The 10,493-nt window shown below is 42.9% G+C and overlaps 1 long non-coding RNA gene across 1 annotated transcript; it reads right to left on the reverse strand.

Moving 5' to 3' along the window:
* Positions 1-1,054: 1,054 nt before the first annotated feature.
* On the reverse strand, positions 1,055-9,816 carry LOC142484033 (uncharacterized). The gene is made up of 3 exons (XR_012797539.1): positions 8,920-9,816; positions 7,243-7,353; positions 1,055-3,526 (listed from the first exon to the last, which is right to left on the reverse strand). It is a non-coding gene; the product is annotated as an uncharacterized LOC142484033 (long non-coding RNA).
* Positions 9,817-10,493: the final 677 nt, after the last annotated feature.

The raw sequence follows: 10,493 nt of genomic DNA on the forward strand, positions 1-10,493 counted from the left end.
AACTCCAAATGGTAGACTGTCTGGCATTCCTGACGTAAATGTGGGGCTTCAGAAATGAGACCCCCAGAGTTCTACTGCGCATGTGCCAACTAGCAGGGGGGCATGGGTCAGAATGCTTTCCCACGTTAGTGAGTGGCTGGAGGTAATTGTAAACCAATCCCCTGTGCTTAAGGTTAAGAATAGAAGGAGAATGGTTTATAAACTGCTGTCCACCCATATATCCTTTGTCTTCGTTTGCTGATATGGTTACCTGATATCACCTGAATGATTTCCTCACTGCTGAAAGAAATGCTACATCATACTTCTCATTCCCCAACCCTTAAGTAAGTGTACTTCTTGTTCGTTACTGTATTATCTGTTGTGTTCACCTATATTCTAAGGAATAAATACAATTTATTATATCTTAAGCCTCGTTCCGTTCAAACCCAATTATTTTTGTGTAATATTAATAAGCCTGTGGAAGCTATCGTCACAAGGAGGTATTATAGTGTGTATTGTGGGGAGAATTAGTGTGTGTGTTGTTTGGGAGTGATATTCGGGAGGATTGTGTGTGCAGAAGGAAGAATGAGTGAGGGGGGAGTAAGGGAGCAGGATTGAATGAGAGGGGGTCATTGAGTGATAGCGGGGAGGGGAGGGAAGAGTGAGGAGAGTGGGTGTAGGAGGGAGCAGTGCAAGAGACCGTCGGGGGCAGAATACATGGTGAGAAGGGAGGCTGCCTAGAAGCATAAAAATCTACTTCACCACTGTTCTGTACTCTCTTCAATACTCTGTGTTACAGATCTCTCTGGCAAGAAATGGGGTCCAATGGCAAAGACTGCTCTAAATAAGATAGTATAAATGAACACAGAGAGAAATTCCAAAGAGTAACCCAAGAAAATACAAGTGAAATCTAATCGTAAGGTAATTAGTCCCATTAAGTGAAATACATAAAGGAATAGTCCATAAAAAAGCACAAAGGAAAAAAATAGGAGTACTTTATTGTGATGTTACATTTCAGAGAATATAAAATTATAGGAAAACAATTCCACTTTGTTCAGAAAACCAGAAAGTCTTGGTCCCAGGTGGACTGAATTTTTATTGCAAATAAGTTCCTTAATACACAAGTAAAGAATATAGTTACTTATTCTATTCTCTACTGTAAGACGTGCCACATTGCCCAATATTTGGGTACAGTGCCCAGATTGTGACCATGCACTACAGAGGTGAGATTCCCCCAACTCCAATTTGCTACACACTCCAAGAGAGATTATTGTGATCAGAGGTGGAATGAGAGGGGTGAGAAGGGTCGCTGCCCAGGGAGTAGCCTGACAGGGGGTACAGAAATCTCTTTTGGTGCATATATTGCGGAGCTGCATTGATTGACTTGTCAATCAGCTCTGCTGCCTATCCCATTGACATCATGATCCGGCACTGTGATCAGCTGCAGCGCTGACCCAGGTGTGTTAGTGCAGCACTTTACAGGGAGGGAACAGAGGTTGTGGATGACAGATGCTGGGGATAGGCCATGAGTACGGGCCAGAGTAAGGTGGAGACTTTCTGTACTCTGCATACAGGACACTGCATGCATGACAGTGTCTGTGTGTGTGTGTGTGTGTGTGTGTGTGTATTCCAAGTGTCAGTGTGCATAAGTAAGTGTGCTCTGTAAGTATGCCTGTGTGGCAGGTATAGGGGGGTGGTTCAGCTGGAGGAACTTATCCAGGCACAAAAGCACATAGATGCCCCAGATTATACCACCCCAAATGCTGATAATATCCTGCTGCACTTTACAGAAGATGATGCAGATGTCAGTGGGTGGTGGGTTCATTAAATCCATCCATCATATCATAGCCACACTGTGCATATGATGTACTGAATCAATCACAGGAAGACATCTCCATGGTAGGGGTAGAAGTTAACAGAATATGTCCAGCACTGTGGTGTGTAGCCCATAAATAATAATTGTGCACATTACAGAACATACTTGCAACTGCAAGATCATTTTGCTGCTTGTAGTGTTTGCTCTTGTCCTGTGCAGTGTTGTCGTAGATCCGTCTCTTCAGTGTTCACTGCAATAAAAGTAAGACATTGCATTAATATTACAGAAGTTTGGGAGCTGAAATCCCACTATGCTGCAGACATTTTCCCTTTGCATAAGATTCTTGTGATTATATCTCAATGATGATCAATAACAACTACATCATAACACAGCCGCTCAATACAAAATATGTATTTGCTATCAATGGTCATGGAGGCCAAACGTCACACAATGTACAGATATACTGCTGCGGCCGAGTTTATTCGAGCATTTGCCCGTTCTTGGCCGCAGCAGTAACCTGGCGCGCGCCGGAGGGTGCCGGGCGCACGCCGAAGCAGCGGAGGAGCGCCCTCCGATCGGGGCTTTCTCCCTTCCGCTGCCGGGTCCGTCGGGTCCCCCGGAACCCCCTGCCGCTGTCCCCCACATCGCGGGACACCAGTGCTCCCTCGGGGAGCCCTGGACGCGCGTGCAGGGGGCGCAGGCACCCGATGACGCGTGACCGTGCATCGGTGATGCGCGGCACGCTGAGGGAGTGCGGCTAGCACGCCGGGGCATCGCCCGGCTTGCGGTGCTAGCCGTGCTTCAATAAAACGTGTCGGTAGTGTACCAAGGATTATTTCTTCCTCTGGTGCATTATGATGGGATGTGTTGTAAGATTCTGCATTATTAGCATCACTGAATCTTTTGGAAACTGAGTAATATTCTATGTTTTAATGCAATATTATGGATGATCAGCCGGTAAAATAAAGCTTACTGTATCTGTAGCCATGCTCTACCCATGATGTGCTGAATCAATGACTGCAGAGTGATTCAGAGTGGTAAACATGACTGGAACTCATCTCTGAATAGAGGACAGAACAGCAGTGCAGAGTAGGAGGTGAATGTATCTCAAATGGAAGACTTAGTAGCTGTGTGGGGAGTAGACAGTACAGACTGATCAAATAAATAGTTAAAGGAGTATCTTCAACATTACTTGGCTTTGTTATCAACATTGAAGTTTCTCTTGTTTTTTCTGTTCTTTAAATCACTACTACTGATGCCATGTGTAACCTGTACTGAGAGATATACTCTACTGGCCTAGATGAAACCATATGATGCAAACAGGATTCATCCCACTCCAGATTCATATGATTGCACCACTTCAACCTTTAATAAAACACATAGAACTACAGCAGTGCGCTACTGCACATGTTCTTGTTATGAATGGTAGTAGATGTGGTCCTTGGGTCAATACTTCATACAGCAGCCACACTCTACTCATGATGTATTGAATCAACAAAAACCTGCATGGTACAGATCACAGGAAGGGTAGAGTAGAGGGGAATATGTCCAATGCGAAACCCTTAGCAGCTGGATTGTGTGGAGTCAACAAAACGACAAATACTAAATGAGAAATATACACATTGCTTATCTGTCTCTGTGTAGTCATTTTCCTCCTCTTCAACTGTCTTTCAAAATTTCTCTTCTGACAGAAAAGAAACACATGGCTTCAATATTCACTGTTCTTCCCTCCTGAAATAAAAGTTAAGCATTGCATGGTTATGATCATACATACAATGAACCTTGCGCCAAACCATGTGATCCAAAGTAAATCCACCTCCCTCCCATAGCTGTGTTCCTTCTAGAGCTTCTACCACACAAGTCATTAATGTTCGTGACACTGTACTGCAGTCACAGTCTGCACACAAAGTACTGAATCAATTACATCACACTGAAAAGGCAGTCTACATGATGCAATAGTTAACCATAATAACTCTGTCATGCAAATGACAGGAAAACCTATACTGCACCGACACACTTTATTCGAGCAAATACCCGGTATGTACCTGGCAGATACCTGGAATGCGCCACTCCTCACCTCTGACAAGCCCCGTTGCATTTGCCTTCCCAGCCTGGGTTCATGCCTGGCTGATGGGCGGCTGATCTGTTAAATGATAATGATTAGGATTTAATAGGCTGCAATGCTTCGCGTGTCTACCAGATGGCATAAATTCATGAATTGTAATGCAGTATATATATATATACTGTGCAGTGTTGCAGCCAGCGGGAATAAAATGCTTCAATCCCTGCTTGGAAAATAACTCCATGTACTCGGGCAGAAAACAGTCACAAACCTCAATACACCCGAGTATACCCGAATTCGTGGGACTAGCCAAGCTCGAATAAAGTGTGTCGCCAGTGTATGTATATCATTAGGGGAGAGGGGAAAAATAATTAAAAAATAAGTGCGACAAATAAAAACAGATTATAGGAAAGTAAATCCTTGCCCTGGGAACTTTACAATCTAATAGAAATGTTAGAAGACTTAAAGAGAGGCAGCAGTTGGGGGAAGAAGTGCAGTAGATGACAATGCTTGTCCTTAATGGTGGGTACAATTAGTAGAAAGCACATCTTGGGAACAATAGTTGTTAGCAGTGACTGTGGGTGTGGGACAGTAGCCACGAGTCAAAGTTTTTTAAATGCTTGATTTAAGTCGTGAATTTTAAGATTGGTCTTACATGTGGGTGGAAGAGGTTATGTTGGCATATACTGAGTGTGAGGAAGTTTCACATGTACGGTGCAGTGATGGAAAATGGTTTCAGGCAAGTGAGAGAACAGTAGAGGTGAAAGAAGTTTACAGGAGACAGTTATGGTTATAGTGCAAGAGACAAGCAAGGGCATAACGAGAGATCAAAGATGATATGCAAGAAGGAGCAGATTAATGGAGAGCCTTAACAAAAAGGTAAGGAGGAGAACTTTGTAGGTGATACAAAAACTTGATGGGATGCCAGGACAGGGATTTAAGGAGATGAGCAGAGACTGTTGTGGGAGAAAGTGAGATAATTCAAGCAGCAGAGTTTTGCATAGGAGAAAGTTGTGAAGCATGGAGGCCTGTTAGTAGTATGTTAAAATAACCTATAGGATAACAGTATACATTGGAGTTTTAGCAGTAGGTTGAGAGGGGAAAGGGAAGATCTTGGCAATATTACAGAGAAAGAGGCAACACATTTTACCCATAGCCGTGCATGTGAATGGAGATGGAATTGAAGAGCCAAATGTTACTCCTATGCAACATGTTTGATGACAAGATAGATGGTAGTACTGTTTACTGTGATGGAGAAAGGGGATAATATGAGCCCAGTGTTAGACATTAAGTTTAAGGCAGTGGAGTGCCATCCATGAGCATATAGCCAGGAGACAACCCAAGAGTAGGGACTGGATTGCAGGAGTGAGAACAGGGGTGGATAGATTTGTGTGTGTATCATCCGCATAGAGATTATATCTAAGGCCAAAAGCATTGATGAAGTCACCAAATGATAGTATGTAGAGAGAAAGAGAGATCTCAGAACAGAGCCCTGATGTATACCCACAGACAGATCAATAGAAGATGAAGACATGTTAGCAACAGAGATGGAGAATGTGTGACAGGAAAGTTATGATGAAAACCAGGATAGAACTTTGTTACTGATACCAAGAGAGAGTTTAGAATATGAAGGAGGAGAGTGATTGAGAGCATCAAACGCAGCCGATAGATCAAGTCGGATTAGTAGGGAAAAACCTTGGGAATTAGCTTTAAGCACAGTCTGTAGAACGTGCTGTACGAAAGGCAGGTTGTAAAGGATCCAGGAGGGCATGTGATTTAAGAATGTTGACACTAGCAATTAGAAGGCAAACAGCATGAGGGATACAGAGCGGTAGTTAGTAAGGCACATAGGGTGTAGTTTGTTTCTGACAAAAGGGTGACCGCTACAGGCTTAAAGTAAGAGGGCAAAAATCCAGAGAATAGGGAGAAATTGAAGATGTGGGTGAGAGTGGGGACTAAGAGATGCAGTAAGGTGTGAGGGGATACGATCTAGAGGGCATGTGGTAGAGGGAGAATAGAAGATGATTAGCTTCCAGCTCTGTAAGAGAAGAAAAGGAGTCAAGTGCAGAAGGAGATTTGGGAAGAAGGAGAGAAGGGGGAAGGGACAGAAGGAATCTCCTTTTGGGTGGCATCCACCTTGCCTCTGAAGTAGTCAAATGCTTGAGGAGAAGTGAAGGAAGGATGGCAAGTGGGAGGAGAAGGTCAGTGGAGGGAGTCAAATACAGAGAAAAAAAACAGCGTAAATTAAATTTGAGTGTTGATGAGTGTGGAAAAAAGTAGTGTATTTAGCCCTAGAGAGCAGCTTTATACAGGACAGGAGACATTTTTACTGTAGAAAAATCAAACAAAGTGTGAGATTTCCTCCGTAGGTATTAAGAACAGCGAGTGGAAGTGTGATGAGTGTGTTTGGGAATTTAGCCAAAGGTGTGGGTTAGAGGGATGAGTGTGTCAGAGCCTATAGGGGGCATATAGATAGGAGGATAGCATTGTAAGAGTTAATAAGATTGTTAGTTTAAGCAGAAAGAAAGAGAGAGAAGAGAGAAGAGAGGTTAGAGTAGATGTCAGAGGAGAGTTTAATTAAGCAGAGGCAAATCAGTGGGACAGGTAAGATGCGGTGAGGGGAATGACTGATTGTGACTGATGAGAGCAGAAGAGGTTATGTACAACTAGAGCCTTGCCTTGTTAGTAAGAGTGGACATTCCAGAGGGCACAGGAGAAGGGAAGAGAAAAGTAAGGAAAGGAATGTGGATTACATTAGATAGGTTAACACTCTTAGTAGGGAGGCCTGATGTGTATATGAGCCGGTCCAAGATTATAAGAGATATCCCCCAACATCAGCGAGCATAGAAGGAGACACAGAGATAGGTGTAGAGAGAGACAGAGATAGGGATATGTAGAGAGAGAAGGGCGTCAAGAGAATGAGACAGATAGGCGTAGAGAGAGGAGACATAGAGAGAGGGGGCTTTGAGAGGGGGGCGTAGAGAATGAGGGAAGGTGGAAGAGAATAGGATGTGCAGGAGTGCATTTCATTGAGCAGTGCAGAAATAGCTGCAATAGAGGTCTGTACAAATGGTGCTTTGTGTAGACACATGCAAAGGTAGGGGAAGGAAAGTGTATAGAACATGTGGATAAAAGCAGGAGTGTGGAAGTTAGAGAAATTAGAAAAGTTTTACAGAGGAGTGAGGAAACAGTAAACAGAAAGAACAAGAGAGAGGTTACATTGGGATGACGTGCTGTGGTAGAGAGAAATGCTAGGAGAGAGCCTCCAGATATTAGAGGACATGAATTGAGAGAGCAAATGTATAAATCAAAACCGGAGGGGGAGGTATAGCACGAAAGCTTGCACAGCAGTTGATGAAGATTATAGTCTTAAAGTTGCGTGTACCTGTCAGGGCACTCAAGAAGGTCAATGCTCACAAGTGCAGAGTTCATGAAGAAATGCTGAATCCAGTTCCCCTCCAATTTAATTTTAATATAACTTTTTCATTCTTCATTACTGCAAAAAGCAAACAAAACAAAACCACATTGCATTACTATTTTCAAAATGGATTGAATGACATATTCAACAGTAACTGTGTGATGCCAATATTGCCTTCTCACTCGTAGGCCAGTACGGTCAGGTACCCAGTACTGATAAAACAATAAGTGCCCGTACTAAGTACCAATATGAATTATAAGGAAATGTAAAATCTCCAGGTCTCTCTCCATCTCTGCAACAGATATATGGATAAGCCCATATTAAGGCATCACGTGACCGGAGCCGTCACTGACTGGGTATACGCAAAGATGCAGGGAGATGCAAAGAAAGGGAGGGAGAGAGACAGGGAGAAGATGGGAAACGGAGGGAGGCACGGATGGCAGGCCTCTCTCTTTCACTGGTGCATGCAAGGAGCTGGTCCCAACATCCACAAAGTGTGTGTGTATTATTGGTTGTGTTTTATGGCGGTAGGAGGATAGTGTGTATATTGTGTGTGTGTGGGAGTATTATATTGTGTGTAGGGTATTATAGTGTGTATATTATGTTGAGGTGCAGAGGAGAGTGTTAGATTGGGTATCTTGTGTTAGGGGGTATTGTGTATATTGTGTTTAAGACTATAATATTATTGGGGAGATTATTATTGAGGAGGTATTAAAGTGTGTATTGTGGGGAGTATTAGTGTATGTATTATTTGTGGGTGACAGATGCTGTGGGTAGGCCAAGAGTACGGGCCAGACTAAGGTGGAGACTTTCTGTACTCTGCATACAGGACTCTACATGCACTGCAGAGGTGAAATTCCCCCAACTCCAATTTGCTACACTCTCCAAGAGAGAATATTGTGATCAGAGGTGGAAGATGAGCAGGGTCACTGCCCAGGGAGTAGCCTGTCAGGGGGCATGGAAATCTCTTTTGGTGCGTATGTTGCCACGTGGCATTGATTGACCGGTCAATTAGCACTGCTTCCTATCACAGTGACATGATCCGGTGCTGTGATCGGTTGCAGCGCTGACCAAGGTGTGTTAGTGCAGCAATTTACAGGGAGGGAACAGAGGTTGTGGGTGACAGATGCTGGGGGTAGGCCAAGAGTACGGGCCAGAGCAAGGTGGAGATATTCTGTACTCTGCATGCCCATCCTGCATGCCCAGGACTCTGCATGCATGCCAGTGGCTGTGGGGTGTGTGTGTGTAGGTATGCCAAGTGTCAGTGTGCATAAGTAAGTGTGCTGTGTGTGTAAGTAAGTTTGCCTGTGTGGCAGGAGGTGTAGGGGGGTGGGGGGCGGGGGGCGGTTCAGCTGGAGGACTTTACCCAGCACAAAAGCACATAGATGCCTCTGATTATATCACCCCAAATGCTGATAATATCCTGCTGTAGATGCACTTTACAGAAGATGATACAGATGTCATCAGTGTTTGGTGGGTTCATTAAATCAATCCATCATATAATAGCCACACTATGCATATGATGTACTGAATCAGTAACACCAATCACAGGAAGACATCTCCATGGTAGGGGTAGTGTTGAAGTTAACAAAATATGTCCAGCACTGTGGTGTGGAGCCCATACATAATAATTGTGCACATTACCAGAACAACATATTGTCAACTGCATGATCATTTTGCTGCTTGTAGTGTATACTCTTGTCCTGTGCAGTGTTGTAGTAGATCCGTCTCTTCGGTGTTCACTGCAATAAAAGTAAGACATTGCATTAATATTACAGAAGTTTGGGGGCTGAAATCCCACTATGCTAATGACAGTTTCCCTTTGCATAAGATTCTTGTGATTATATCTCAATGATGATCAATAACAACTACATCATAACACAGCTGCTCTATACAGAATATGTATTTGCCATCAATGGTCATGGAGGCAATATGTCACACAATGTACATATATAGCAAGGATTATTTCTTCCTCTGGTGTATTATGATGGGAGGGTGAGATTCTGCATTATCAGCATCAGTAAATCTGTAGGAAACTGAGTGATATTCTATTTTTTAATGCAATATTAGGGTAAAATAAAGCTTGCTGTATCTATAGCCATGCTCTACCCATGATGTGCTGAATCAATGACTGCAGAGCGATTTAGAGTGGTAAACATGACTTGAACTCATCTCTGAATAGAGGGTAGCACAGTAGTGCAGAGTAGAAGGTGAATGTATCTCAAATGGAAACCCTTAGCAGCTGTGTGGGGAGTAGACAGTACAGACTGACCAAGTAAATAGTAAAAAGTAGTAACTTCAACATTACTTGGTTTTGTTCTCCACTCCTGTTTTTCTGTTCTTTAAATCACTAATACTGATGCCATATGTAACCTGTACTGAGAGTTATATACTCTACTGGCCTAGATCAAATTAAATGATGCAAACAGGATCCCTCCCACTCAAGATTCATATGATTGCACCACCTCAACCTTTCATAGCAATAACATAGAACTGCAGCAGTGCGCTACTGCACATGTTCTTGTTATGAATGGTAGTAGATGTGGTCCTTGGGTCAGTACTTCATACTGTAGCCACACTCTATTCATGATGTATTGAATCAACAAAAATCTGCATGGTACAGATCACAGGAAGGGGTGGAGTAGAGGTGAATATGTCCAATGCGAAACCCTTAGCAGCCGGATTTTTTGGAGTCAATAAAACGACAAATACTAAATGAGAAATATACACATTGCTTATCTGTCTCTGTGTAGTCATTTTCCTCCTCTTCAACTGTCCTTCAATTTTCTATTTTGCAAGAAAATGAACACATGGCTTCAATATTCACTTCTGTTCTGCAGTCTTTCCTCTTGAAATAAAAAAGTTAAGCATTGCATTATTATTATTATAATTATTATTGACGATACATACAATGAACCTTGCTCCAAACCATGTGATACAAAGCAAATCCACCTCCCTCCCACAGCTGTGCTCCTTCTAGAGCTTCTACCACACAAGTTATTCATGTCAGTGAAACTGTACTGCAGTCCCGGTCTGCACACAATCTACTGAATCAATGACATCACACTGTGTCACACAATGTCATGCTAACGACAGGAAACAATCTTTGTATATATCTTTGTATATATAATAATAATAATAATAATAAAAAAAATAAGACAGGACAGACACTCCTACATTGCAATCAATAGAAAATAACTGGGACAGGCACTTCAAGG

This window comes from Ascaphus truei, unplaced genomic scaffold, assembly GCF_040206685.1.
Source record: "Ascaphus truei isolate aAscTru1 unplaced genomic scaffold, aAscTru1.hap1 HAP1_SCAFFOLD_432, whole genome shotgun sequence".
In the NCBI taxonomy this organism is placed as follows: domain Eukaryota; kingdom Metazoa; phylum Chordata; class Amphibia; order Anura; family Ascaphidae; genus Ascaphus; species Ascaphus truei.